The sequence below is a fragment of the Rhipicephalus microplus genome, chromosome 9 (genome assembly GCF_043290135.1).
Source record: "Rhipicephalus microplus isolate Deutch F79 chromosome 9, USDA_Rmic, whole genome shotgun sequence".
In the NCBI taxonomy this organism is placed as follows: Eukaryota; Metazoa; Arthropoda; class Arachnida; order Ixodida; family Ixodidae; genus Rhipicephalus; species Rhipicephalus microplus.
The window spans coordinates 26,372,026-26,398,361 of NC_134708.1; the positions used below are offsets into that span (position 1 = coordinate 26,372,026).

Consider the following 26,336-nt stretch of genomic DNA (forward strand, 5'->3'; position numbering starts at 1 on the left):
TTAGAACTTGAACAAGGGCGCGCTTGTTCACTCGTTCCCCTCTCTTCGTACTCTTTCTCTTGGTCTACGCTTCGAACCTCTTGAAGCGTTGTGCTCCATTCACGTACTTCAATAACATCGGTGACGATATTGGAGACGACGTTATTGAAATGCATGTTGGGCGACGTTATTGGGTGTACAATGTTTTCCGCGTTATTATCCCGCATATAATTGAACTCTTGTCTTTGGTTGTAATATTTTATTTCCTTGCATTGAATCTGCGTGACACACCGAGATTTTATACAGTCGGGAGGTAGTCCCTCCAATTTTATTTAATTCTGGTCAAAAATTTTACGTGGTATTTTTAAAGAAAAAAACAAAAACGTCAATGTACGTTTTTTGTCTATATTGCTGAAGCCTTCTTTTTCGCTGTTATTGTTTTAGTCTTGTACCGTACATTACCTATTCTGAGCCCTGCCGTCAAATCGCTGCCCCTTTCTCGGTTTATTTTCGAATGTAATTCTTCAAATATTGATTTATTTGGTCATTTAGTGTTATTTATTTATTCAATTTGCATACATGAATAATAATTGAGACAGAGTAAAGAAGCAGAGAGTAAGCTGGCAATTGCCACCTGGAGGGGCACAACACCTGCCCACTTTTTCGGTAGGAGGGAAGAAACAGTAGAAAAGAAGATAGGAGGGGAGAAAGGGGTAAAAATTAGGAACAAGTAAACAAAAAATGATGAATACATAGACTAGTATAAGTAAAAAAATTAGTGTTTAAATACGTAAAACAAATCAGGTTCAGCGCATAGACGGAGGATGTCATTCCACGTCCCTTGAGTATAATAAAATGTTTAATTCGTGTCGAATAGCTTGAAGCTTAGCGAGTGACTTGTTCTATTTTCTGCTCTCCAATCGTTTTTGAACGAGTTGTATTTCGAGAGCTACTGCATAGTTATAGAGAAAATAGAAAATAGAGAAAGCTTTGTGAGAGAGCTGATCCACACTGATAAGCTTTTGCATACCTTATATGACGTTACTCGTGGTTTCTTTGGCTAAAACGTTGGAGGAAGAATTCGAGCAGTCAGCACTCGAGTGCAATGAATGTGCTATGACTGGCTATCCTAGAGAGACATCGCAATGTTGACGTCATAAAGTAGATTGAGGCCATTATTTTTCTTGTAAGTTATCAACAGGTGATCTAAAGCTCGGTAGTGGTGTTCCTAGTAATAAGTACAGCGTGCAAGCTGTTCTTGTGCCTCTCCAATGAAATTTTCGCAAACGAGATATGTGGTAATGTTTGGTCATTCTTACCGCACACAAACGCCGTATTTGTTCACGCACTGCAAGTCTAGACTAAGGCTGCCTACTCTCTGTACCGCTGGTGGTAAGTCAGTTCTTGTTGGCTAGTTGCGAATTAACGTCAGCTATTTCATGTTGCAAACCTAAAAGATGCCTTCGCTCAATGTCGATCTAGTGATTTAAGTGTCTACAATATTATTTTTTCTTCACTCTGATTTACCGCAAGGTATCTCCTTCAAAAATGCACCTAAAAAAGAACAGGCCATAAGAAGGAACAGAATACGGCCACTGATGCTTCGAAATTCTGGGTGATTAGCCATGTATGTGAGATAGCAGGTCGTTGTCGTGAATATATTGAGTATTGATTTTATTGCAGCGCATAATCTTGAAGTCTAGAAATGAGACACTGGCGAATGGTACTGCAATATTTTGTTGTAAACGAACCGCAATTAAGATGACGTTGTATACACCGAAGTATTCGACGATTGGTGGATTGATTGATATGTGGAGTATAACGTCCCAAAACCACCATATGAATATGAGAGATGCCATAGTGGAGGGCTCCGGGAATTTCGACCACCTGGAGTTCCTTAACGTGTACCCAAATCTGAGCACACGTGCCTACAACTTTTCCGCCTCCATCGGAAATGAAGCCGCCGCAGCCGGGATTTGATCCCGCGACCTGCGGGTCAGCAGCCGAGTACCTTAGCCACTAGACCACCGCGGCGGGGCAGTATTCGATGATAGATGCCTTACGTCTGCGCATGTAAGCTCTCGTTCTCACACACGCAGGAATTTTCGCGATGGTGGCCCACGGTTGGATAGACTGCTGTAGCCTATGTAAGCCTGTTTAGACAGATTTTAAAGCGAAAGCTGTTATGACTTATGAGGTCACAACGAGGGTGCAGTAGTTCATCAGCACTGCCGCGGGTGTTCATACCCGGTATCGCTCGAAATAAAAAAAAAAGAAAGATTGTTTAATGGAAGGGGCTTCGAACCTGGATACCCTTCGCGGCAGCCCAGTATACCCTACCACAGGGTCACGCCCGGGCTAGCAACTCTATTGCAAAAATACCTTACACAAGTGATATCTGTCTCGAAGGAACCGCGTTCACGTGTGCAATATAGCGCCGTAGAAGAGTTTAAATAACAACCACGCGCCATACAATGCGAATTGGGTAACCATGCATCACACAATAAGAACTGCGTAACGCATGGTTCCTTGACCCACTACACAGGGCTCAGTGAGTGAAACAACTTTATTAGAGACACAATGGGCGTGAGGTAACTCGACGTCACCTGCAGCCTATAAGCCCACTCGGGGACAGTCAGGTTAAACCTGACCGCCCTCGCACGTGGGCTTAGCCACATTACACAGGACTCAACCAAAAATCTTCGTCGTCATTGGGCACGGCACCACTTTATGACGTAGTGCATACCCTGCAAGCGTACCTCTACTAGTTACCCCAAGAGAGTTCATAATGCGTGTTTTATTAATGCAACTCTTCCAGCCTTCGCTGTGACTGCAGTGCTGCGCTTCTCGCGCAGGCATGGTTGTTTTTTTGTGTGTGTGTGTGTGCGGCTAAATAATCAGCACGCGCAGTCGTACTGCTATTTTTAGGGCTTACATTTTCTTATGTATAGAGAAATTGACGAGTTCGTGTCATATCCTGGTGTATATTATCATATAAATGAGTTGTAATACGTTCCGCGTAGTGGCATATTCACGTCAACCGGTGTAGCTCTCCGGGCGTGAAACAGGTTGCTTATAGATCACGTCTCAATTACGTCGGTGTGCGGGTGTGTTCCAACTGCCGAAGGAGGAGGAAGCAACAAAAGGAAGAAGGCAGGGAGGTTAACCAGAAAGACATCCGGTAGGCTACCCTACACTGGGGGATTAGGGAAGGGGACAAGAAAGATGAGAAAGAGGGAAGAGAGGGAAAAAAAGGAGAGACTGACAGTAATTTCACTGCAGCGTGTCAGAGGCGTTCACACGAGCCTGTCTTTCTCAGGAAACACAGAAGGGCTTTCACTGCCTTGTGGGCTGTCGAGGGATGTGGACGTTGCTGTAATAGCACCTGCACAGAACGAGGCCGATCATCCAGTCGCCGCATTGCGCTGGCAAGTGTTTGTCTGTCTGAGGCAAATCGAGGACAGTGGCACAGCAGGTGTTCGATATTATTGTGTGTCAAAGTTTCGTTGACGGTGAGCGCGTGAGCATAAATAGACGACCGTAACATATTTGAGTAGGATATATGTAGGGCTTCTGCTGCAACTTTCGCTAGGTAACAATGTCAGTGCTGTGCAATTATGCCTCGGAACTGTGGTCACAGTAACCGTTTCAGTATGAGAGACGACGCGAGAAGACATTAAGCGCTCGGTATTTGGTTGGAGAGCAGTACGTTGTCAGGGATATGAAGTGGAAAAGTAGTGCAGATACGATGACCGCCTAATTAAGTTAACATCATCAGTCACTCGAGGACACTGTGCGAGACGAGAAACGCAATTACGCGGACACAGAGAACGTTTGGTAACTGAATTACTCAAGATATCATTTATAATTTTGGCATCCGCAGTGGTGTTACAACGGTTACTGTGTTCGCCTGCTAACCCGAAGGACACGGGTTCGATCCCTTCTTGGCGGTCGCGTTTCAGTGGAGGCAAAACACTACGGAGACGTGTACTGTGTGATATCAGTTCTCGTTGAAGAATGCAATATGGCCGAAATTTTCGGAGTACCTCATAGCTGCGTGCCCCATAACAGTATAAAGTTTATAGCAGGTAAAACCTCAATTATTATTATTATTACTTTTAATAGTATAATAATTCATATTGTTGATTATTATTTTCAACTAAACGCATGTAAAGATTAAAAATTTACACGTTAATATGTTACTCCAAGTCTTGATATTCTGGTTCGACTATTCTTTTAGCGGGATACAGGAGGTGCCCTGGATCATGATATAGTTTATATAAGCGTTTCCTCCCAATGATATGTTGTTTTTAGCCCGCAGATCTTCAGACCATGTTATTAATAATGTCAGCCTCCTCCCATTAGGCCTCACAGGTCTCGCAGTTGTGGCCTTCGACTGCTGACCCGAAGGTCGAAGGATCGAATCCCGTTTGCGAAGGCTACGTGTCGATAGAGACGAAATGCTGAAGGCCCGTGTACTTATGTGTGTGCGCACGACAAAAAAACCCGGGTGGTCAAAATGTTTGGAGCCCCTCACATCGGTGTTCCCCTATAATAATCATATAGAGCTATTGTAAAATCCCTTGCGCCTCCCGAATAAATGAGAAGCAGCAGGCTAGAGACCCCGCACGCTTCAGAAGATCGATGTGACCTGATTTCGTTCGTTCGTTTATTTATTTCTTTCTTCGTTTGTTTACTGATAAATATGGAATATGCCCACTGAGTCTGATTGACCAAGACTTCGTGCTTTTACTCTATTAGATATTATACGCTTCGTTTCTATATGTTCGACAGTGTCGACCATATTTGTGAAGTCATTACAGAGGGCTCGACGTACATAATAGTTATACACAAAACCTGACTTTCTAGTGACATCAAGTTCACTTACACTATAGGTAAGTGCCAACAAAATACAAGAAACAATGAATTAGTTATACCATTAAAATCAACAAGGAAACATTTCTACCAACATTTCACTGTAATTTTTATTTTTGGTACTTTGTTTTTTTTACGTTTTTTCTTCTTCTCATTCAGCCCCGCCGTGATGGTCTAGTGGCCAAGGTACTCGGCTGCTCACCCGCAGGTCGCGGGTTCGAATCCCGGCTGCGGCGGCTGCATTTTCGATGGAGGCTAAAATTCTGCAGGCCCTTGTGCTCAGATTTGGGTGCACGTTAAAGGACCCCAGGTGGTCAAAATTTTCGAAGTCCTCCGCCACAGCATCTCTCATAATCATATAAAGGTTTTGGGACGTTAAACCCCACATATCGAACCAATTCTTCTCATTCACGTTGAAAGGCAGGGCGAATTTTTCAATGCTTTAGAACAATAGCTCTACTCCTCCGGGCAAAAACCAAGAAAATACCTCGTTTCGCGAGTCTCGCCTTCAGGCTCAGCCGAGGTCATGCCACGTACATTGTTACACGCACATCTCGTGTCGTCGCAACGCCGCACACAGGGTTTCACCGTGGACAACTTTTCTTGGCAACGCAAAGAAGGCTACAGAGCCAGATCACGCGTATGCTACCGCTAACCAATGTAGTCCTACCTTTTGACGATACCACTTTACCGAAGCTATCTTGGCGGTGGACCTCACTAAGGCATTCGATAGAGTTCGACACGATGTCATGTTAAGGCAAGTGCATGCCCTACAAGTAGGCCCCAAAGCTTATACATACGTTCGTGCCTTTCTCTCTGGGCGCACTGCCTGTTTGCACAATGAGAACCTGAGCACGGCTTCTTATACGCTCGGTGAGGTCTGAACTCCTCAAGGCGCGGTCCTCTCCCCCTTCCTATTTACTATTGGTCTCATTTCCCTAGCCCACAAACTAAATCTCATCCAACACCTAAAGGATACCTTGTATGCGGATGATATAACGACATTGACTACGTATGGCTCTGACGGGTAAATCGAAGAAATTCTTCAATTAGCAGCCGACATCATCTCAACTCACGTGTCATCTATCGGGCTCGAATGCTCCCCCTATAAATCCGCGCTCCTTTTTATGAGACCAACATCAGCCGCTAACTCGCCCACCGAAATCACATTACGAGGACCTTCTATCCTCCTCTTCCCTACACTGTGAATCCTTGGCATTTACTTGCAGGATTTTGGACAGAATGACCACACCCTAAAAACACTCATGGCTCCCACGCAGTCTGTATTGGAGCTTGTACGCTGCGCATCTTCTATGCACAAGAATTCAGACGAAGCGGGCAACATGAAAGTTGTACATGCTTTCATACTTAGCCGCACTATATACACCACCCAAATCTTAAAGAGGCGCCTGCGAAACTTTTTGAGCATGGTGAAAAAACACTGCCGATCGGTAGTAGAGACTCCCGGCAACACGCGAGACAAATATTATAACACAGCACGCGGCCGGAAATTCACAATAAATTGTGAAATTCAGCTAAAACAGCTTCCTCTTCTCTCGACAAACCACGTTATATGCCCAAAAATCACACTTTAAACGACCCATCACCCATTGGTGGATCTGAACATGACGCGCTGGCTCGTTACAGAGATTGCCGCAGGAGGCCGCTACTTGTCCACGCTTGCGCGCGCATCACACTAAAAAAGGCCGCGCATTTGAAGGAAAAAAAGCAAAAAAAGTGCTCAAGATCACGAAGCGTGCGTGACGTTTTTCTGTGGCCCTGCCATCTATCCCTGCTTAGCTTCCAGAGCTTTTGTCGGGACGAGAGAAGAGAGAATGCAATTGCAGCATGCGACAAACCTTTGTAACTGCACTCGCACTGGACAGACTTAAAATTTTTGCGGCGTTGAGGCAATAAGCTCTCCCAGTGAATTCATTCCATGGTTACTTGAAAAAGTGATTTAGGGCCCCCTTAAATCGAAGAAATTCTTCAATTAGCAGCCGACATCATCTCAACTCACGTGTCATCTATCGGGCTCGAATGCTCCCCCTATAAATCCGCGCTCCTTTTTATGAGACCAACATCAGCCAACTGCACAGAAACTGAACGCGTGAATGACGTTATCCACCTCGAAACTAAGGTAGCCCTGAACCTTCCTCGTAGCACAAGAAGCACAGCCAAGATTTTCGAACTGAACATGCACAACAACCTTTCAGAGCTAGTTGATGCACATCTTCAGGCACAGTAATTAAGACTTTCCGCAAGCGCCAATGGCCACCATATTCTCACCTCCCTTCGCATAAACATACCCGCCACTAGACCGACTTGTCTGTCCATTCCTGGACTCATTCATGCCCCTATGACCTTCAACCCTAGTCTCGCAATGCTCACCCTCAACAGCACATAGCTCACCACATAGCTAGTGCAAAACCCCTGTAAAGGAGCTAGGGACATGCTCAGGATGTCATTTGCGTAGATGCCGCTTTTACAACACAGAAAGCTGTAGCAGTTGCCTAAAACCCTACTCGACCCAATCACCGCCTCCACTCAGGCTGTACAGCTAAGGAGGCAAAGGAGACGGCCATCGTCTTAGCCCTTGCGCGATCCCAATCACCGCCTCCACTCAGGCTGTACAGCTGAGGAGGCAAAGGAGACGGCCATCGTCTTAGCCCCTGCGCGATTCAATACACAGTACATCTTCATCGATTCAAAAATTACTCTGTACAACTATGCCAGAGGCGGGATGCACCCCTCTGCCTGGCAGCCGCGGAACACCCCCTCACGCAAAATTTACTGTGAATGGTAAAGCTCCAGCGGATACAGGCTCGATTATTCAGGCAACCCCGGAAACGAGGATGCCGATAAATTGGCCCTAGTGTTCATTTGATGGGCTCAGGACAGCCTCTGTTCGGGCTTCTCGAAGGAGTGGCCACACACTTTCGCAGAGCTCACGCAAGTACCCCATTTGAACCGCTGGACATTGACTTCCTCCAAATCCTTCTCTTACGCACTCAAAACAAATACTATGGACACATCTCTAGACTCGCACTCTTTATTCTTCTCAGCTGCTGCCCCACTACCGTAGCACTTCCCCCGAATGTTCCCTCACGGCGAATCCCACGCCACCCTTTGCCACATCTTAGTTAGCTGCCCTTATAATCCTACCCAGGTTTCTGCTCCATAGCTAAGTACCGGCAAGATACAGCTGTTATATACCTTCCTCTTGAGGGATAGTGGCAATCTACCTGTCATAATTTGAGAGTGCTTGCCGAATGTGCTCCACCCCATTCTTATTCTTCTAGTTACTTCAATCTCGTGGTTCGGCTCTGCGGTTATTACCTGCCCTAGGTAGACATAGTCTTTTACAACTTCAAGTGCACTATTACCTATCTCGAAGCGCTGCTCCTTGCCGAGGTTGTTGTACATTACTTTCGTTTTCTGCAGATTAATTTTAAGACCCACCTTTCTGCTCTCCTTGTCTAACTCCGTAATCATGAGTTGCAATTCGTCCCCCGAGTTACTCAGCAATGCAATGTCATCGGCGAAGCGCAGGTTACTAAGGTATTCTCCATTGACTCTTATCCCTAACTGTTCCCATTCTAGGCTTCTGAAAACCTCCTGTAAGCACGCGGTAAATAGCATTGGGGAAATTGTGTCCCCCTGCCTTACACCCTTCTTGATTGGTATTCTGTTGCTTTCTTTATGAAGCACTATGGTAGCAGTTGATCCCCTGTAGATTTCTTCCAGAATGTTTATATATACTTCATCTACGCCCTGATTCCGCAGTGTTTGCATGACGGCTGATATTTCTACTGAATCAAACGCCTTCTCATAATCTATGAAGGCTATGTATAGTGGTTGGTTATACTCTGAGCATTTCTCTATTACCTGATTGATAGTATGAATGTGGTCAATTGTTGAGTAGCCTGTTCGAAATCCTGCTTGTTCCTTTGGTTGATTGAATTCTAATGTTTTCTTTACTCTGTTAGCAATTACCTTTGTAAATAGCTTGTATACTACAGAGAGCAAGCTGATCGGCCTGTAATTCTTCAAGTCCTTGTCATCTCCTTTCTTATGTATTAAGATGATGTTAGCGTTCTTCCAAGACTCTGGTACTCTTCCCGTCAGGCGACACCACGTAAACAGGGTGGCTAGTTTTTCTAACACAATCTGTCCTCCATCTTTCAGCAGATCTGATGTTACCTGATCCTCGCCAGCAGCTTTGCCCTTTTGCATGCTCTCCAAAGCTTTTCTGACTTCTTCTATCATTACTGGTGGGGTGCATTCTGGGTTACTGCTAGTTCTTATAGTATTAAGGTCGTGGTTGTCTCGGCTACTGTACAGCTTAAATTGAGGACGACGCAGCGAGCGATGGAAAGAAAAATGGTAGGTGTAACCTTAAGAGACAAAAAGAGAGCAGAGTGGATTAGGGAACAAACGGGGGTTAAGGATATCATAGCTGAAATCAAGAAGAAGAAATGGACATGGGCAGGGCATGTAGCGCGTAGACAGGATAACCGCTGGTCATTAAGGGTAACTGACTGGATTCCCAGAGAAGGGAAGCGGGTTAGGGGGAGACAGAAGGTTAGGTGGGCAGATGAGATTAAGAAGTTTGCGGGTATAAATTGGCAGCAGCAAGCACAGGACCGGGTTAACTGGCGGAACATGGGAGAGGCCTTTGTCCTGCAGTGGACGTAGTCAGGTTGATGATGATGGTGATGATGATGATGATGATGATGATGATGATAATCCTACCCCCGCAGGGAGAGCCTGCCATTTCAAGCTGGGAGGCCTGGGAAGTCCTGCTCTCGTCTAAGCACCCGGCGTTGCAGCTTCCTGCGGTGACTCGGGTAGCCGACGTCATGGCGGTGAGAGGCATGACCGTGTAGAATGAGAGAAAACATTTTATGAGGTATATATAACCAAAACATAAGATGTGCGATCCCTAGTACGGGTTCCCTATGATGATCTCGGCGACAAACCGGGTCCGTTGAACCAAGGCCTGGCGGACCTCGGGAGGCCCGTCGCAGAGGGCATCGTCCCTCAGCTCTTCCGGGTGGAAGGGGCGCAGAATAGCAATAAGGGGAGGAAATAAATTCATGGCGCACTCCACCATGACATGAAATACTGCTGGGGAGCTGCCACAGCCTGGGAAAGAGTATGCGGGACGCTCAGGGTTGAATATATGCATGAAGAAGAGGCTGTGAATGGTATGCGCTTGGAGTTGTGTGGGACTACGGGATGGTCCAGGGACTCCGGGCAGTCGAAACACACCTGCCAATAAAGTTTTTCTGTCTATCTATCTTACAATAGACCGGATGGATGGATGGATTGGATGGATCGATGTGACCGTAACCTCAAGATTGGGCGGCGGCTAACGCCACTTAGCCGTAATACTTAGTGAACCAACAACTAGATTTATGTTTTTTAGATGCGGAGCATCTTATACTCGCGCCTTGTAGTGCGCCGTCCGCACCGCTTCTCAAACATTCGACAGCTGACGCGCGCGCATGCGCCGTCGCGCCGTCGCCCACTCTTCCACCATCTGTGCATCCCTTCCTCCTCTACACACCGCGCGCGCTTCACTCCTCCACCATCTGTGCACCCTTCCTCCTCTACACACCGCCCGCGTTCGACATCTACAATTCTCCTGATTCTCCAGTGGACGCGCATGTGGCGTCGCGCTTCGAGAACATTCAACAGCTGACAGTGGATGCGCCGTCGTGCTGTATATATACTCAAGGTCGGCGCTCGCTCGCTCAGTTGCCGCTCGTCGGTTGGTTTGTACGGCGCGTCGACGTCCAAGGTCGCGGTGAAATGAATTCCAACGAATCCACAAACACAATGATCGACGTCCCTTCGACCAGCGCCGCCCTTTCGCATACGTGTGTACGTGTTCACTCATTTAACACCCCCTCCTACAACCACGTTAAGCAATTTAGCCATCGACCCAAGTAAGTCGCAATTTAACACCCCATTTCACAACCACGTTAACCAATTTAGCCATCGACCCAAGTAAGTCGCACTTTAACACCCCGTTAACCAATTATATGGTCCGCATCCTCCTCAGTGTTCCCCCGAGGGAAGCTGCGGGCAATTTTTTCCCTTTGAATAGTGAAGTTGAGGAGTGGTACTTTGCAGAGAATGGTTTAATTTTCACTCGTGCCTTGATTATTGGACCACTTTCAAAATTCAGCGCCTGCCTATCGAACAAAACCGAAAACGAATTTTTTCTCGCCATATCTTGTTCCCCCAAGGGACGCTCATTGGTGTACCACCCAAACGCGGTACACGTCCTGCAGGAACGCAAGTGGTGTCTGCGTGCGCTGCATGGAACGTTCATCGGCGTCGCTGGGAAACACAGCCCGCCAGCTCGCACGAGTGGACAAGATATGGCGGATGAGCAATGTTCCAGGCCACGAGGAGGTCGTGTTCCAGACTGAATTTTCTAAAGGGTCTATTGTGTCTTTAATTAGAACGCGAGATGTGAAAAATACTGGCTTTACTGTTTGCATGTAGCTCTTTGACACAGGACGATGCTCACAGCAGTAAGATATTCGTATTTGCTTTAATTTATTCGTTGTCACTTGACGTTTTTCAACCGCACGAGAGATCCGCCCCTTTTACGTGTACTTCGAACGGCAAGCGGTGCCTGCGTTCATATGAAACGCTGATTGCGCACAACGATCACTTCCCGCAGCGGTACGGAACGCATGGCATACCGGGCGCGTACAAATGTGCGGAAACTCCGCCTCTATATCCTTGACAAGAAAAGGTTCGCGAATGGATGGCACTCTTTCTCGCTGAAATCACCATGACGCGCTGGCCGCGTCTTACATAGTTCACGGCACATTCCTGCCTAGAAGCGTCTGCACATGTCAAGCAAATTTATTTTAAGTGCGTTCGACCATTTAAGGTGCGTTCAAGCGCACTTAAAAGAAAAGAAATTGTTTATGTTCGTTCAAGTACACAGTTGTTTCGTAAACCAGGTAGCTATAACGGCTGCTTTATTACGATGCACCCATTGGTGGGTAATTTATATGTTAATATATATCAAAGCACTCCTATCGACAGAAAAAAAGAAAGGAATCAGTATATAGTAGGGCACGTGGCATAATATCGGTTACTCTTCTTGAAATCTATGGCATTATCTGTACATTGCGAAACCATAGAATGACATTTTCGAAAGACACTAAATCCTTACTAAGGGTGAGCACTCCAGCCAAGCCTTTGTTGCAATTTTTGAGCGTATTCAACGATTTCAGAACGTAAGAGCACCTACGCGCTGATTTCAGCCGGTCTTTTGTTGCGTAGTATCGTTCTATACAATGCCAATATACACTTAATTGTCTTTGGTGTTTTATTGGTACTGTTGCACAAAGGCTTCCGGACGTAATCGATAACCTTTAGCGTGTGTTACTGTTTAGAATTTTTGTTGAAACGCTGGCTCAGGTTGAAGGGCATCGTAGTACAAAGCGCAAAATTATTGCATACACGTGCAGCAATAAGTGGGGAGAGAACAGCGGGGCTGTTCTCCGTTCAGGTAGTTTTCAATCGCTTAATAGATGCTGCTATGTGACACCAGCCAGGCCAAGTGCCGAACCTATGGCACAATATATTTGTTTTGGATATAAACGCGAGACGAATCTTAGTAATGAAACTGGATGCTAAAGGAACGTTGGTTATTAATATACTTGAACAGCGTGTTCTGACAGGTGTGCTTTGCTATAATTACAGAGTTTTTAATTAAACTCATTCAACGAGGGGGTACCGCCACCTAGAAAAATTTTTGAAACCCGATCCCCTGAATTGTCGGGGGAAATGAGAATCTTCGTTGGTCTATTCACGAAATGTCTTACCATCCTCGTGAACAGGTTTAGGCAATCTTCGGCTTACCGAACTCTGTTGTTCGGCCATTCACAGTGTCGTAGGGCAAAAGTCTCGCTAATCCCACGATGAATGGCACTCGGGATATATCAAGGGCGGCAGGGGAAACAATGCACTCTTGCATTGTTTCGGAACCCCACCAGGAGAGTTAATCTCTCGCTGTTGCCAAGAGAGTGTGGACAAACAGTGCTTTTATTAGGGGTGAAGCCCCTTACATTGTGGGTTGTATGTATCATGTCGTCGTAGTCCTAGTAGTAGCCAGTTGTATTATGATGCATGCCAATAAAAACGGTGTTGCAGCATATCCAAGGAGTGAATAATGATGAGTGGGGCGAAGCGTCCGTCAGTCCATCCGTCCGTTCATCCATGCGTCCGTGCGTGCGTCCGTCCGTCCGTCTGTCCATCCGCTTCTCCCCTTTCGTCATTATTCACCTTGTGGATACGATGTGATTTAAAAAAAAACAGCTTTGTAATGTGCTTACTGTAAATAAAGTGCTGTTACTCTATATAGAGAGGTGCTTTTTTTACCGCGAACGCCAGGTGTACCACTGAGTAGTTTCGTTGTTTGTGCATTCACGACCTTCAAGCCAAGAGTGCAGGCTGTTCGAGATAATAGTTGGATGTTACAGACATTGAGCGAAGTTTTCGTGTGCTTAGAAAAATTGTTCGACGATTAATATTACTTCGTACTATACATTCGGAGATCATTAAGCCGTCCCGCGTTTACGATCGTTAATTCATCTTGAATCCCGGCGGGTGATGTGTTTAGAGAAATTTATTCTCACGAACAGTGGACATCAGTAACATTCCTACAGAACGACGGGACGGAACACAACATGCACAGACACACCAAAATTTGTTAGAAAAAGATATGTTTACATATATACATTAAATGGCAATCTAAAAACACAAATACACAAATAAAATGTTGATTGTGTGTGTTTAGAAAAAAAATGGCAGATCCCCTGTACTGTGGCAATCGATGATATGCGAAGCGCGAATAAGAAATGTTGATATGTCACTTTAAAATCAACACAACGTTACGAGGGAGAGGTAAATGCTGCCGTACATGACTTCCATGTCATGTTTACCGTGTTTAGATGTGCCGATTACTTTCGTCATTTATTCATGTCACTTAATACCATATTTAGTACATGTGCAGCTATCAAAACGGCCGCAAGCACGCTATGAGCGTGGTAGGTTGTCTTGTTCTTACATGACACGCGTGTCAGGATTATCATGTTTGCACTAGTCATATATTTCGTCATCCAATGACGTCACTTAACACCAAATTTGGTAAATGTGGAGCTAGCAAAACGGCCGCAAGCGCATCACGAAAGGCCCAATCTACTCCGATGTACCGTTGACGCACGTGCATGCTGGGCCCAGCGACGCTAAGTTAGCAAAACGCGAGCACTCTGTAGTCCGCGCCAGACACGACCAGCGTCCGTCGGCGCGGCCCGACGGCAACCGGTGTAAAATGCGACATGCTTCATTTCGCGCCGATGCGTTGCCCAGACAACACTGCGTCTCCTTCTTTTCGTGACGGAAGGACGCCAGGCGCGCTGAAACGCGCATGCGTCAAAGCAACACAGAGCGGCACGCCCCTGCGAGTATATGGCAGGACCGGCGCCTGGCGTGGCGACGCCGGCGTGACGCGACGAAATGAACGCCGGTGAACACACGCACCGCGTCACGTTGAAATGTACTGGCGCCTTGACTGTGGCATGTATTCATGTTCTCGCATGACACGCATGTTATGATTATCATGTTTGCACTGGTCACATACCTTCGTCATCCATTGGCGTCACGTGATACCAAATTTAGCTAGCGACACGCCCACGAGCGCATCATCAGTGTGGCATGTAGTCATGTCGTTACATGTCCCGCATGCCGTGATTATCATGCTTGGATGTGTCAATTGCCTATGTCGTCCGTTCACGTCACGTAATATCAAGTTTGGTACATGTGAAGCTAGCGAAACGGCCGCCAGCGCATCATGAACGTGGCATGTAGTCATGTTGTTACATGACATGCTTCTCATTATTATCATGTTTGCACCAGTATCATGCCTTCGTCATCCATTCACGTACTGTAATACCAAATTTGGTATATGTGACGTTAGTGAAACTGTCGCGAGCGCATCATGAGCGTGACATGTAGTCATGTTGTTACATGACACGCATGTCATGATTTTCATGTTAGGGTCGGGCGTTTGTGCTCGCCATGCAATCATGCCATACCATGCCAGTTTCGTAACATGCCATGTGAACGAAACCACAGCAAGAACTGCAGGACCATGAAATGTAAATCATGACATTCTTGACATACATGTCATGACTAGCCATATATGTTCTTCGTGCAACCATGTTACGCCATACCAAGTTTGGTATCGATGCCATTACCGAAACGGCCAGGAGAGCTAAAAGTCGTAGGCGGCTAGATAGATAGATAGATACACTCGAAGTCACCGAAGTTCGCTAAGAAATTCTCCGCCATTAAAAAAAATGTTTGATGATTGACAGTATGATGTACTCTACTATAAAAGAGGTTTTCCTACTGAGCCACGAAAGCAGATTACTGTGTTTATATAGAGTTGTTAACGATTTAGTGAAAAAGGTATCCTACTATGGGGTAGCATTAAGCCGTCCAGATCCTATTAGACACGTTATTTAAAGAACGAAAAAAAAATTGAAAAACAAAACTGGTGAACGATATAGAGTACTTGGTGCTCTACTATGGGAGCAGCACTAGGCCGTTCCCTGAGCCTCTCTACGGCCACTGCCGCGGATGCTCAACGTGTGTTTAGAAAAAGTGTTTAACGATTTTGAGTACTACTCAACTATGCAAGAGCAGTAAGCCGTCGCCCATTGAAAGTACAGTTTAATTACCGATATTGTACGTTAAAAACTCCGACGTTAGAGAGTGTACAGGAATGCGGCCTTCTAAAGTGCGCTGGTTTCTTACGTATTTATATGCGCCGTTTTCCAATAACTGAGATCTTCTCAATCGTAAACTTATCTGTAATCGACGGTCTTTGATGCGCAAAACTGATCTTATTTAAAGACAACTTGTGATTTTTGGTGGCCAAGCTTGCGATTCCAAGCTTGAATTGCCCCTCATTTGCGAATAGAGCAAAGGTTGCTATTTTTTTTTCTCTCTGTCTAGAAGGTGCTGAAGCGCAGTTTCAGAATACGTGATGCCTGATTCTCTGAGTATTCGAAAAACGAGAGTGGTTCATTCGAATTATTTAGTACGATAGCATTTTTTTGTTCTTCCTTTATGTCTCTTTCTTCAAATTTTCCGGATTTCCTAGCGCAGCCTTGATCAAGATCAATTTGGATGTAAGCAACAGGGTAGAACCCTTTAAATGTATACTGTAGTAGAATGTATACCGATGCGCTTTTCGTTGGGAAGATTTTTTCCATATATTGAAGTGTAGGCAAGGTCATCGTGTGAGTTAGATGATCGGATGTTTCTCTTCCCGTTTGCCTTTCTGCACTCCCTCCATTTTAAGTGCGGCACACTTCAGAGGGGCGGGCTGTCGTGTGCTGTCGTTGTCGTTTGGCGTAACGCTATTGAGCGTTACGCCAAACGTCAACGACAGCACACGATACACGATACACGATACACGTCGGCACATTGAGCGCTCGCTCGCGCCAAGGAGAGAAGTCTTCCTCATGTAGTTTCTTGTAGAAGCTTGAGGATGAGAAGTGAGCATACGCCCGATAGAAGAAGTCTTCTTCTCCTTGTTCTTCGATTGCCTTGACGGTTATCTTTTGTCATCTGCAAAAAAAAAAAAAATTAGGGCGCCTTGATTAAAGCAGGCAAAGCCACCAATAAAAGTAGATAGGCAAGGGCAATTAAGCGCGAAAAAGAGAAAATGAAAAACTGGTAGAAAAATAGAGAGACCAAGAAAGAGAAACCACTAGATAAAGATAGGCGAAGAAATACATGAAACTAAAGCGAGCAAAACAAACAGAAATCACACGAAACGGTAGAAAAAAATAACGATAAAAAGTAGGAAGGAAAGCGAAAGAAAACCGAAGATAAACAAAGAAGGCTTGGCACTTCCTTCGGGCTTAGCACCCCTAGTGCAAACTGCGTTTCTTTTTATTTTCACTTGCTGCGTCGTTTAAGTATACATGACCGACAGGTGTGTCCCAATGCTGCCGGAATGTGTATGTGAACGCTACAGCGTTAAAGAACTCGCTTTAGTGAAATTCCAGTGTTGGTGTCATTCGTTGTGACCGAACAAATTATCGCCTTAGCGTGGTGTAAAAGTCGAGAAATATGCAAATAAAATAAATATTAAAGAAATTTCGGGTCATAGTGGAGGCCGAGCACGGGTAGATTGCATGGCAAGTGGTTGTTCTATCACGCACTCACGCCTCCGTTAGTTAATACAGTGAAAATATCTTAAAGCTTGGCAGTGCAAAATTGATGAGAACAGGAAGGAACACGGAAATACAGGACAGAGGGCTCTGTCCCCTATTTCCGTGTTCCTTCCTGTACTCATTGATTTTGCAACTACCAAGCCTTGAGATTATGAACCAACTAGCTGCCCAGCAATGCAATCTTTTAAACCGTGAAAACAACTTCTTCCGCTTAGAAATACAGTGAAAGTAACTTTCATGCTTTACGAACAAACGCGTCCTGTATGCATGCTTCACAATAGAACATGAAAATATTGCCGTAATAATGCGTAGTTCAAGCGTACATTGTCATCGGGCGTGAGAGCACGGGATTATCATGATGACTTCACAGTTCAAAGCCAGTCGCTCACTACAAAAGGTCCACACGTTACTGCCCTCTTAAGGTCACATAGTGGGTGTCTATGTGGACGCCTTTATGCTCTCCCATAAAAGAGTACCAAGTACTCTGAATGGTTGAACACTTAAAAAAACACAGCGATATTAAAAAAAAAAAAGGTTTTATGCACCAAGTGTTATAGCACTATAGCACTATAGGAACAGAATATCACTATTGCGTTCAACTCTTGAAAGCGAAGATTAAGGGTCCCCCAATTTTGATGCGATCCTCCAAGTGTGATTGATTGATTAATTAGAACTTTATTTTGGTCCTGAGAAGACGCAGGGGAGACCCCGCGCCACCCGGCTAATCCCGCGTTGGGACCGTCAAGCCGAGCTTGGCGGCCCGTTCACGGGCACTCTGGACGGCCAGGATATGATCCGTAAGTTCGGGGCTGCGTAAGAGCGCAGCCCACCTGTCCTCGCTGAGGGCGGTGCCGATGGCTTCACATTCCCACAAAACATGGTTGAATGTTGCGAACAGTCCACAGGTGGGGCAATCCGCACTTGGATACCGTTCAAGGTACATGGCATGAAGGACCGCAGGGTGAGGATACGCTCTGGCTTGCAATAGTCTAAGGGTAACTGCCTGCGCCCGGCACAAGGCAGTGTGCTTCCGGTTTTTTTCTTCTTCTCTCTCTTTCCTTTTGTCTCTATTCTCTCATTTGTATCGCTTCCCTCAGTGTGCGGTACCAAAAGAGACGTACGTCTTGTTAACTTTCTTGCTTTTCTTTTTTTTTATTGAAATAGAAAACAAACGAAGGAGTTTTTGTCACCGTAACTTGGCGACGGTTACCCCTTTCCACTTAATTGGTACAAATAAAATTATTAAAAAAACAATAGCATATATACATATATACAGTCCCACATGGGTGAGAGCAAAAAGATCTCCTATATTGGCAGAACAAACACGCAGACGACACGCTCACTTTTAACTTTTGTCCGCTCAGTATTCGTCACAAATCTTTGTTTCTTCGAAGGACTGTTGTGGCACCTTCATTGCTTTGTCGTTTGTTTTGGATGGCCATAGACCTAGTATTTTATTCAACCCGAATGGTCGCTCAGGATCTAACCTATGCAGTTCTTGTTCTAGTCGCCTTCGGTGTGCCTTGCTCCTGATTAAAACGCTGAGCGACTAGGATGAAGCAACGAGTCCGGGGTCTCGTTGCCGTCACAAGATGCAAGATTTGTTTAGGCTTGTCATATAGACTGCGTTATCTCAATTTTTTTAACGCATACAAACAACCCTTTCGTCGGTGTTATGCGCGGAGCCCCCATGAACATTCGTAAGCACCTCTGCAGACGAATCAACCACACAGTGGGTAATAGATCCGTGTACGCAAACGACGTCATGATGGTTAATTCGGGCATGTTTTTAAAATGACGGGGAAGAACACACCCACTACCTGATTGGTCAGCGTAGTGGCCTCAAGAAATATTGCTCACTTGGCGTCCAGTGTACAAAGCGTTATTGTTCCTGCTGGATGATTTAGTGTTGCCGTTTATGCCCCGCATAGCGCAATGTGTTTTTTTTTCTGTGCATAGGTGGGAAGCTTAGCTGGTCAGGATCTGGCAACACTGCGCAGACGCCAGTTTCTGGCAATAAGCGTACGGCCTGCACTGGTGTTGCCTCAGCGTAACCGACTCTTTTGTTGGTACTTTGCTTGTACCTCCCCTAAGCGAACGCTGCTTCATTTCGTGCCAGGGGAAAAAATATGACTCAGTTGTTCATTATCCGGCCTCTTGATGGCTACCACATTAGAAAAAGATAAAGGCCGTGCTGCTGAGTTGATGAAAGTGGCACACAAGAAGGACATAGAAGAAGCGCAATCTGTCATTGACAAGTTCGCAGCGCTGGCTTTTTTTTTTCATTACGTTTCAACTAGCTCCTATCCAAGCTCCTCCATTTAGTTTACTAAATTCAGTGCTTAACAGATTATGATTGGGTCTCAGGAGCAACAAAAAGCGAGAGAGAGAAGAGAGCAATTTGTGGTGGTTGAAGAACCTTGAAATTGGGCTCGATCAAAGTGTGTGTACCTCGGCTTCAAGTTATTTGATGTTTGATAAAGAAATTGCAAGCTCATTGAGAGAAAGTGATATGGGTGCCATGCGAGGTTAAAAAGGACAGGTCGTAGTCCCATCTGAGCAGTTTTTATTGCAATGTGTAGCGGAAACCCCCACTGCATAAAATACCAACACACTCACTCACTCACTCACGAGGTAATAACATAAAGTCATACTCATATAATGCCAGATTAGTGTGCGCGGTACTGCCAGGGAAGTCACCGAATCCCCTCTACAACCTATGTTCGCTTTTAGACCGTCAGACCGATAGAATACTCCGCAGAGGTAGTGGTCATAGCAACACACTCGCAGAAGCTTTAACATCACTAAATTCCTTCACATGAACACATCGAGACCCGTTGAGCAGAAGTCTCGCAGACTCACGCCAGTAATGAGATTCCTCGGCACGCCCACAGATTGTCGATGTTTATTAGAGTACTAGTGCGACTGCATCTGCACTCGACATATTGCTTCACGCTTCGAGAAAGATGATTGGAATCCTTTTTCATAAAGGCCATACACTCCCAAATAAATATATCTTGACACGGAACTGTAAGTGCTTGTGGAACAGATGAATTGATAGGGCGTCAACGTTGTTTGCACTCCGCCACTAATGTAATGCTATGTCTGGCAGTTGTTTTGAAAAAAAAAAAAAAGATCGAATCCAGGCAGTCTTCTTCCTTGTGTTGGGAATCGGGATGGGAACTGGCACAGCCGCTTCCTCTCTCAACAAACATTATTTCGAAGGCGTTCGAAAGGACCACGCCGTATAATTGACTGACGGTTCTGCAGATTCCAATCTGCGGCCCGTGCGCATTGGTTGATAGACTCAGAACTGGCACATCGGTTCGTTGAATCCTTTTCCTAATTTAGTTTTTTTTTCATTTTTGGACAGGTCACGTGGACATTTTGTCCATGAACAGTAACGACAGCACTTAACGTGGCCTAGAACCAATTTTGTCGATGAATTTCAGCTACGTGCTTGGGTGCAGGCAAAAAAAAAAATCAAGTTGCCCGAAAAGTCGATCTTACCTCCTTGGCGATGTTCCACCACATAAACAGAGGCACAGTTCGTTCTAATATTTGAGGTATATTTCTTTTGCTTCGCGCAAATTTGAACTTCAATGCAAAAAGTAACACAGACAGCGGACTTCTATGATAGGGTAACGTTACTTTGTTAGTAAACTTCCACGGACACGCCATATGACGTGCTTGTCGAAACATTTGGGGATCATCAATCTTGACCTTTAAGTGTTAGCGATATAGTGTATGCACTAAAGAAACGCGATGCGATATTGTGTCACCCTAGTGCGTACTTCAACCACTCACTGCATAGTTTACATTGTATGATGTTAGTCGAGAAGCTTAAATTCTAGGTTGCTGCAATGTAATATATAAACTTGAAGGGGACTTGGGTCAGAGATGGTCTCGCACATGCATGGCAGCATTCTGTGGACTGGGTAGCATGCTCTAAACTACGAGCATTTATGGGCGTGAAATGTTGTCGAACATTCAATTCACCCTCTACGGCGTCTTACGGCAATACGCGCAGTAACGTGTGCGCCCTTTGTGATGGGTGCCTGGCTTTAAACCACGAAGTCGTTGCGATAATCACGTGTTCTGGCGCCTGATGCCCACGTACGTTTGCATCGTGCAATATTATTGCCATATTGAGTGTTGTCTTGGGAAGCCTATATACATTAAACATGTGTTCGTAAAGCATGAAAGTTATTTTCGCTTCATTTCCAAGCAGATGAAGTAATTTTAACTGTGTTTCCAAGCAGACGTCTGCCTCTGTGGTAGCACGCCTGCCTGAAACGGAAACAGCCTGAGATCGATTCTCATTCAGGCTGGGAAGTTGTCGTTGTTTGTTTCATTCCCGTCTTTCTCGATTTTTCGGTCACAACCGACGACACAACGCCGACATTTCTGTGAGACGATCTTTATTAGGGAGTTTTAGAATAACGTTTCCAGGTGCTGCGGGTGTTGCGGGCATAGCGGGCGCAATATGAGTTTTAGAATATTGTTTGCTGCCCCTAGAGAAAAGTCTAGGGACTTTCGCCCCGACCGCAAGTCTAAATGCGCGGAAGCTACTCACAGCACTTTGCGGGCTTCGCAGGCAGTGGTAGCGACCTCACTGCAAGGGCTCGCGGTGTGCTACGTTGTTAAAACTGCGGAAACGACAGGACGCCATAAAGCGTCGCAAAGCACTCCGAGCTGCTGCCCTCTTCGGCCGCTCGTTAAACGCGGCACAATTACAACCTCCGACCGTTCAACTCTCATCGTATGACGACTATAGCGGATGATACTGTGTATACGTGTGGACAGCGCCTCCCCTATTTTATCAATACAGCCAGATGCGCTCGACCCAGCCGTTCACAAACCTCTTCTTCTAGCCCCTTCCGGCTCACGCCCATCGCCTATCCTTCGGGAGTGCTTTGCGGTCATGGGAGATAGAACCCATCATGCAGTGCTTTACGTCGAAAATAATATAAAACACATTTTTGTTCAGTTGTGCCACAGATCCCCGGGGCGACGTTTTGCATTCCTCGTGTTCACAATAGACAGTTATAGTTTAGCGTTAGCGTGATAGCGTAGGCTAAGGGAATGGCACTACCGTGCAGCAAACGTTCGTTGTAGGCAGCGCCTTATAGTTTAGCGAAATAGCGCTTACGTGGTTGACATGCCCCCAAGTGGGATGCTTGCGCCACCTATTAGATAATTAACAAGTTAAACAGTGAAAATGAAAAGAAAACGAGAATGTTTGCCTATGCCACCGCACGAAGCATTGTTAGAAGTTTATTTTTGTGATAATGAAAGTAAATAGTATGAACCACGTACAAAATGCGAAAACATCTACGTTGCTGATTTGTTTACATTGATCTTGTAGTTAGGCCTAGGCACGTTCGAAATGGGAAGCTATCTCAAAAACTACGCCAACTTATCCGTAATACTGAGTCATCGAAGCTAACTGAAGGCAAGCGAAGCCACTTTGAACAGTCGTTTGCTGCGAACAAGGTGAATCTTTCAACAACTACACCAAAATGACTTCGAAGCGGGCGTCCGAGAACGCCGCCATGTTTACGTACACTACGTGCACCTACGCTACCTTGAATCTGAAAAATACCGTGCGTACGGTAAGCGGTACGTGTATCGTACGTATCTGCGCATGCGCACTTCGATTTTGGTATCACGGTACGCTTGGTATCACGGTAAGCCCGGTATACTATGTTGGCGGTCACGTTCGCTCTGTAAAGGCCTGACAACGTGGCCAGACTACACGCGCCCCTTGGAGCGCGTCAGCGCTTAGAATTTCGACGTGCTGGTGTGCCCTCTCTCCATGGAGAGAATGGGCGCACAGCTTCGCCTAGCCACGCACCCTCTCTCTCTATAGGGAGAGGGCGCAGCATGTTGTACAAATGTAATGCGCGACGTCGCTTCCGGTTGTGACGTAATATATTTTTTTATTTTTTGTTTGTTGTTAGTTGTTCCCTTTCACACGTAGATGGCGACGGTGGCAAGGAGCCACCAATTACTGTATACATGGGCTTTTGTAGATATTACGCTACCACTTACCTTGCACGTGTGGTCAGGCCTTAAGACATACGGTATTTTGAGACACCATTGCCGTTCGTGGTGCTGTGAGAGCTGCCAATGTAGGGAGCCTACAAGACGGTCATGTATAGGCTCCCTGTACCAATAGAGATGCGTCGATCACAGCCACGCTGCGTCACTAGCGCTTTGAGGTGGTGGCGGCATTTCTTCGAGCCAGAAAGAAGGAGCACAAGGAACAAATCTGCCAACAGTATCATATTGGAGAGGGACACACATCTCTCGAATCTCCGTGGAAAAGTGCTCGCACGCACTTGTGATGCAGGCAGCCCTACCCCTCATGTGACCCCACATCGTCACCGCTCCCTGAACAAAGAGGGACAGACGGCTCCCGTTGAAGAGCGCGCGTTTGCCCTGGCATTGAACGAAATAAAGGAGGCGTTAGGGTGGATAAGAGTTCAACTGTCCATTGGTTGGTCCTAACCATTACGTCACAGCAAATCGTAGCTTTAGTTGGACACGCGTAGCGCAAATTGATAGTGGTGCACCTCACTTTTTTTTTTCTTAGCTTGTCGCCGACTACAGCTTTTCTAGAATAAGGATAGAAGGCCACCCACCTTGTTTAAAGAACTTCTATTGCTGTAAAAGAAGAGAAATCCGGGCTAGTTGGTGATGGTTCATTCTCAATAACTCACAGCGCAAGCAGGACCCGGACGAAGTATAAGAAAATACGAGCTCTGACTCTCAAGTAAAGTATAAATAAAGGAAAGGCAGAAATATATACACTGGTTAGCCCGCTTCGAAAGGACAACTACGCATTTGCAGCAGAGTCATTCGCGTGATAGAACCTTTTCAGGACACGTGGAGCTTGCATGCGCGTCAAAAAAAAAAAAAAACACAGCGAGTTATCGAGAATGTTGCATTGCTGTTTCGATAAATGTTTCTCTGTCTTTTTCTGTCACACTTTCAGCTTCTTACGGTCAGAAAAGTTTTCCAGGCGGACGTGCCACACAAAAACACGGCATATTACAAAAGACGTAAGCTGCGCCGCCGGTCGTGTTTAGCGCAACACTAAAATAAAGCTCCTGTGCAAATCAGGCTCGCCTTTAATACGGAGCTTTTGCGCAGCGTTTAATGAACCCTTAAATAGCTCGACAGGCATAATTAATTAGTCAGCGGACGTAATAAATCTTACCAAAGGCATCGTGCCCAGCCTAACGTTGGGGAAAGGCAGGTAAAAATCCCCTGCGTCCATTGTGAGAGGGAGCCACTAAAGCTGAAGGATTTTACTTTATTTTTTTTTTGTTATAACCTGATAGCGTTAAAGGGCGTTTCGCAGATATTTCAGTGTTGGTACGGCTGTCACCATCGTTGTTCGTGAGCGAAAAAAGAGCGATGTCCGTGAGCAAAAATTCGCGAGATACGCAAATATTGAAAAAAATTCATTTCTGAGTAAAAACCAAAGCGAAGAATTCTGCGTGGAAAGCAAGTGCTCTACCAAAGAGCCACGTTATTGCTTGCAAGTGTTTAAAAAAAGTGCTATACGAATCTCACGCAGTGCAAGGAGCCTCCTTAACGTATGCAGCCCCACCGCGGCGGTCTAGTAGCTAATGTATTCGGCTGCTGAACCACAGGTCGCGGGATCGAATCCCGGCTGCGGCGGCTTCATTTTTGATGGAGGCAGAAGTGTTGTAGGCCCGTGTGCTCAAATTTGGGTGCACGTTAAAGAACACCAGGTGGTCAAAATTTCCGAAGCCCTCCACTACGGTGTCTCTCATATACATATGGTGGTTTTGGGACGTTAAACCCCAAATATAAATCAATCAATCAAATAACCTATGAATGTAATGTTGCGCGGCAGAGGTGGTGAAAAGCGCCAGGTGTCTAGACTTGTGAATCGAACAACGAGTGGGTGCTTTCAAGGGCCACCATTTACAAAGTTTTCAGTCACATTATATAATCAACTTCATCATTAAAGCATCAACAAATTGAGCACTGTGGGCAGGTTCGCAAGCTGCCCAAAGGATGCGTAGAGGGTACTCTGTTTATTTGCAAAAGAAAGAATTATCGCGTAGTGGATACGTCGCAGTGGCACTTGCCGTGCGCATTGCAGGATACGTTTAAACGAGCAATGCTACTCGCCCACACATTCGTCTCCTTGCGGCGTAGTTCAGAACACCACGGAGACGCGAAGTGAGGCTATCGTTTGAGAAGGCGATGTACATGGGGTCCAATTACGTTATCGATTTCAACTCTTGAAGGTGAAGCGCTAGCGTAATCCATTTTTTAATATATCGTTTTCTTTCAGCAGATGTTCAGCGGGTAACTGAACACAATTATTGTACGCAACATGTCGCGGGTTCGAATCATGGCCCGCGGCGAGCGTGATTCTATGAAACAGTTCTGTAATAGCTGGCCCAACTTCATTGCACTTCGTGTGATTGCTCCGGATTACTGCCAAGCCCCTCGAGGGAGGTATCTGTGCGTGAATTTTGACGTCGTCAACCTAGCTACTCAACGTGCTTCACTAATTGCTTGCAAAATGAGGCGTGAGGTTGATTAGCCGATAGTAACCTTGTAAATGAGTACGCACGCAAATGACGCGTTGCGCTCGATTACATTATTGCGAACCATCCAGGTTTTTGAAGGATTATTTAGGTCGATGCATGAAGTATTTTCCTCGGTAAGACGAGGAAAAATATCGTGTGCGATGTTAATTGGAACGTGTAGTTATTATTAAAACTATATCAATACAAACATGCCACGAACGAGCCATGTTCTATATATATATATATATATATATATATATATATATATATATATATATATATATATATATATATATATAATCAGCTAGCACTGAGAGGGAAAGTACAGTAATTCAGAGTGTCGCTGCAGAACAGGTACTCGGCTCTTAGTGAGGAAACCAACCTTATCGTAGATACAATGAATGATAATCTGACGAGTATCATTACGGAGTGTGTAGTGGAAGTTGGAGGCAGGGTAGTTAGACAGGACACTGGCAAGCTTTCCCAGGAAACGAAGAACCTAATTAAGAAGAGTCAAATCATGAAAGTGTCAAGTACAACAGATAAAATAGAACTGGCAGAGCTTTCGAAGTTGATTAATAGACGTAAGGTATGCGATGTAAGAAGGTATAACATGGAG

General features: G+C 45.5%; 1 protein-coding gene across 1 annotated transcript in view; it reads left to right on the forward strand.

Annotated features, from left to right (window-relative positions):
• The window catches only part of LOC119164945 (hemicentin-2), a 144,294-nt gene that overhangs the window by 47,063 nt on the left and 70,895 nt on the right, over positions 1-26,336 (forward strand). The window lies entirely within an intron of this gene.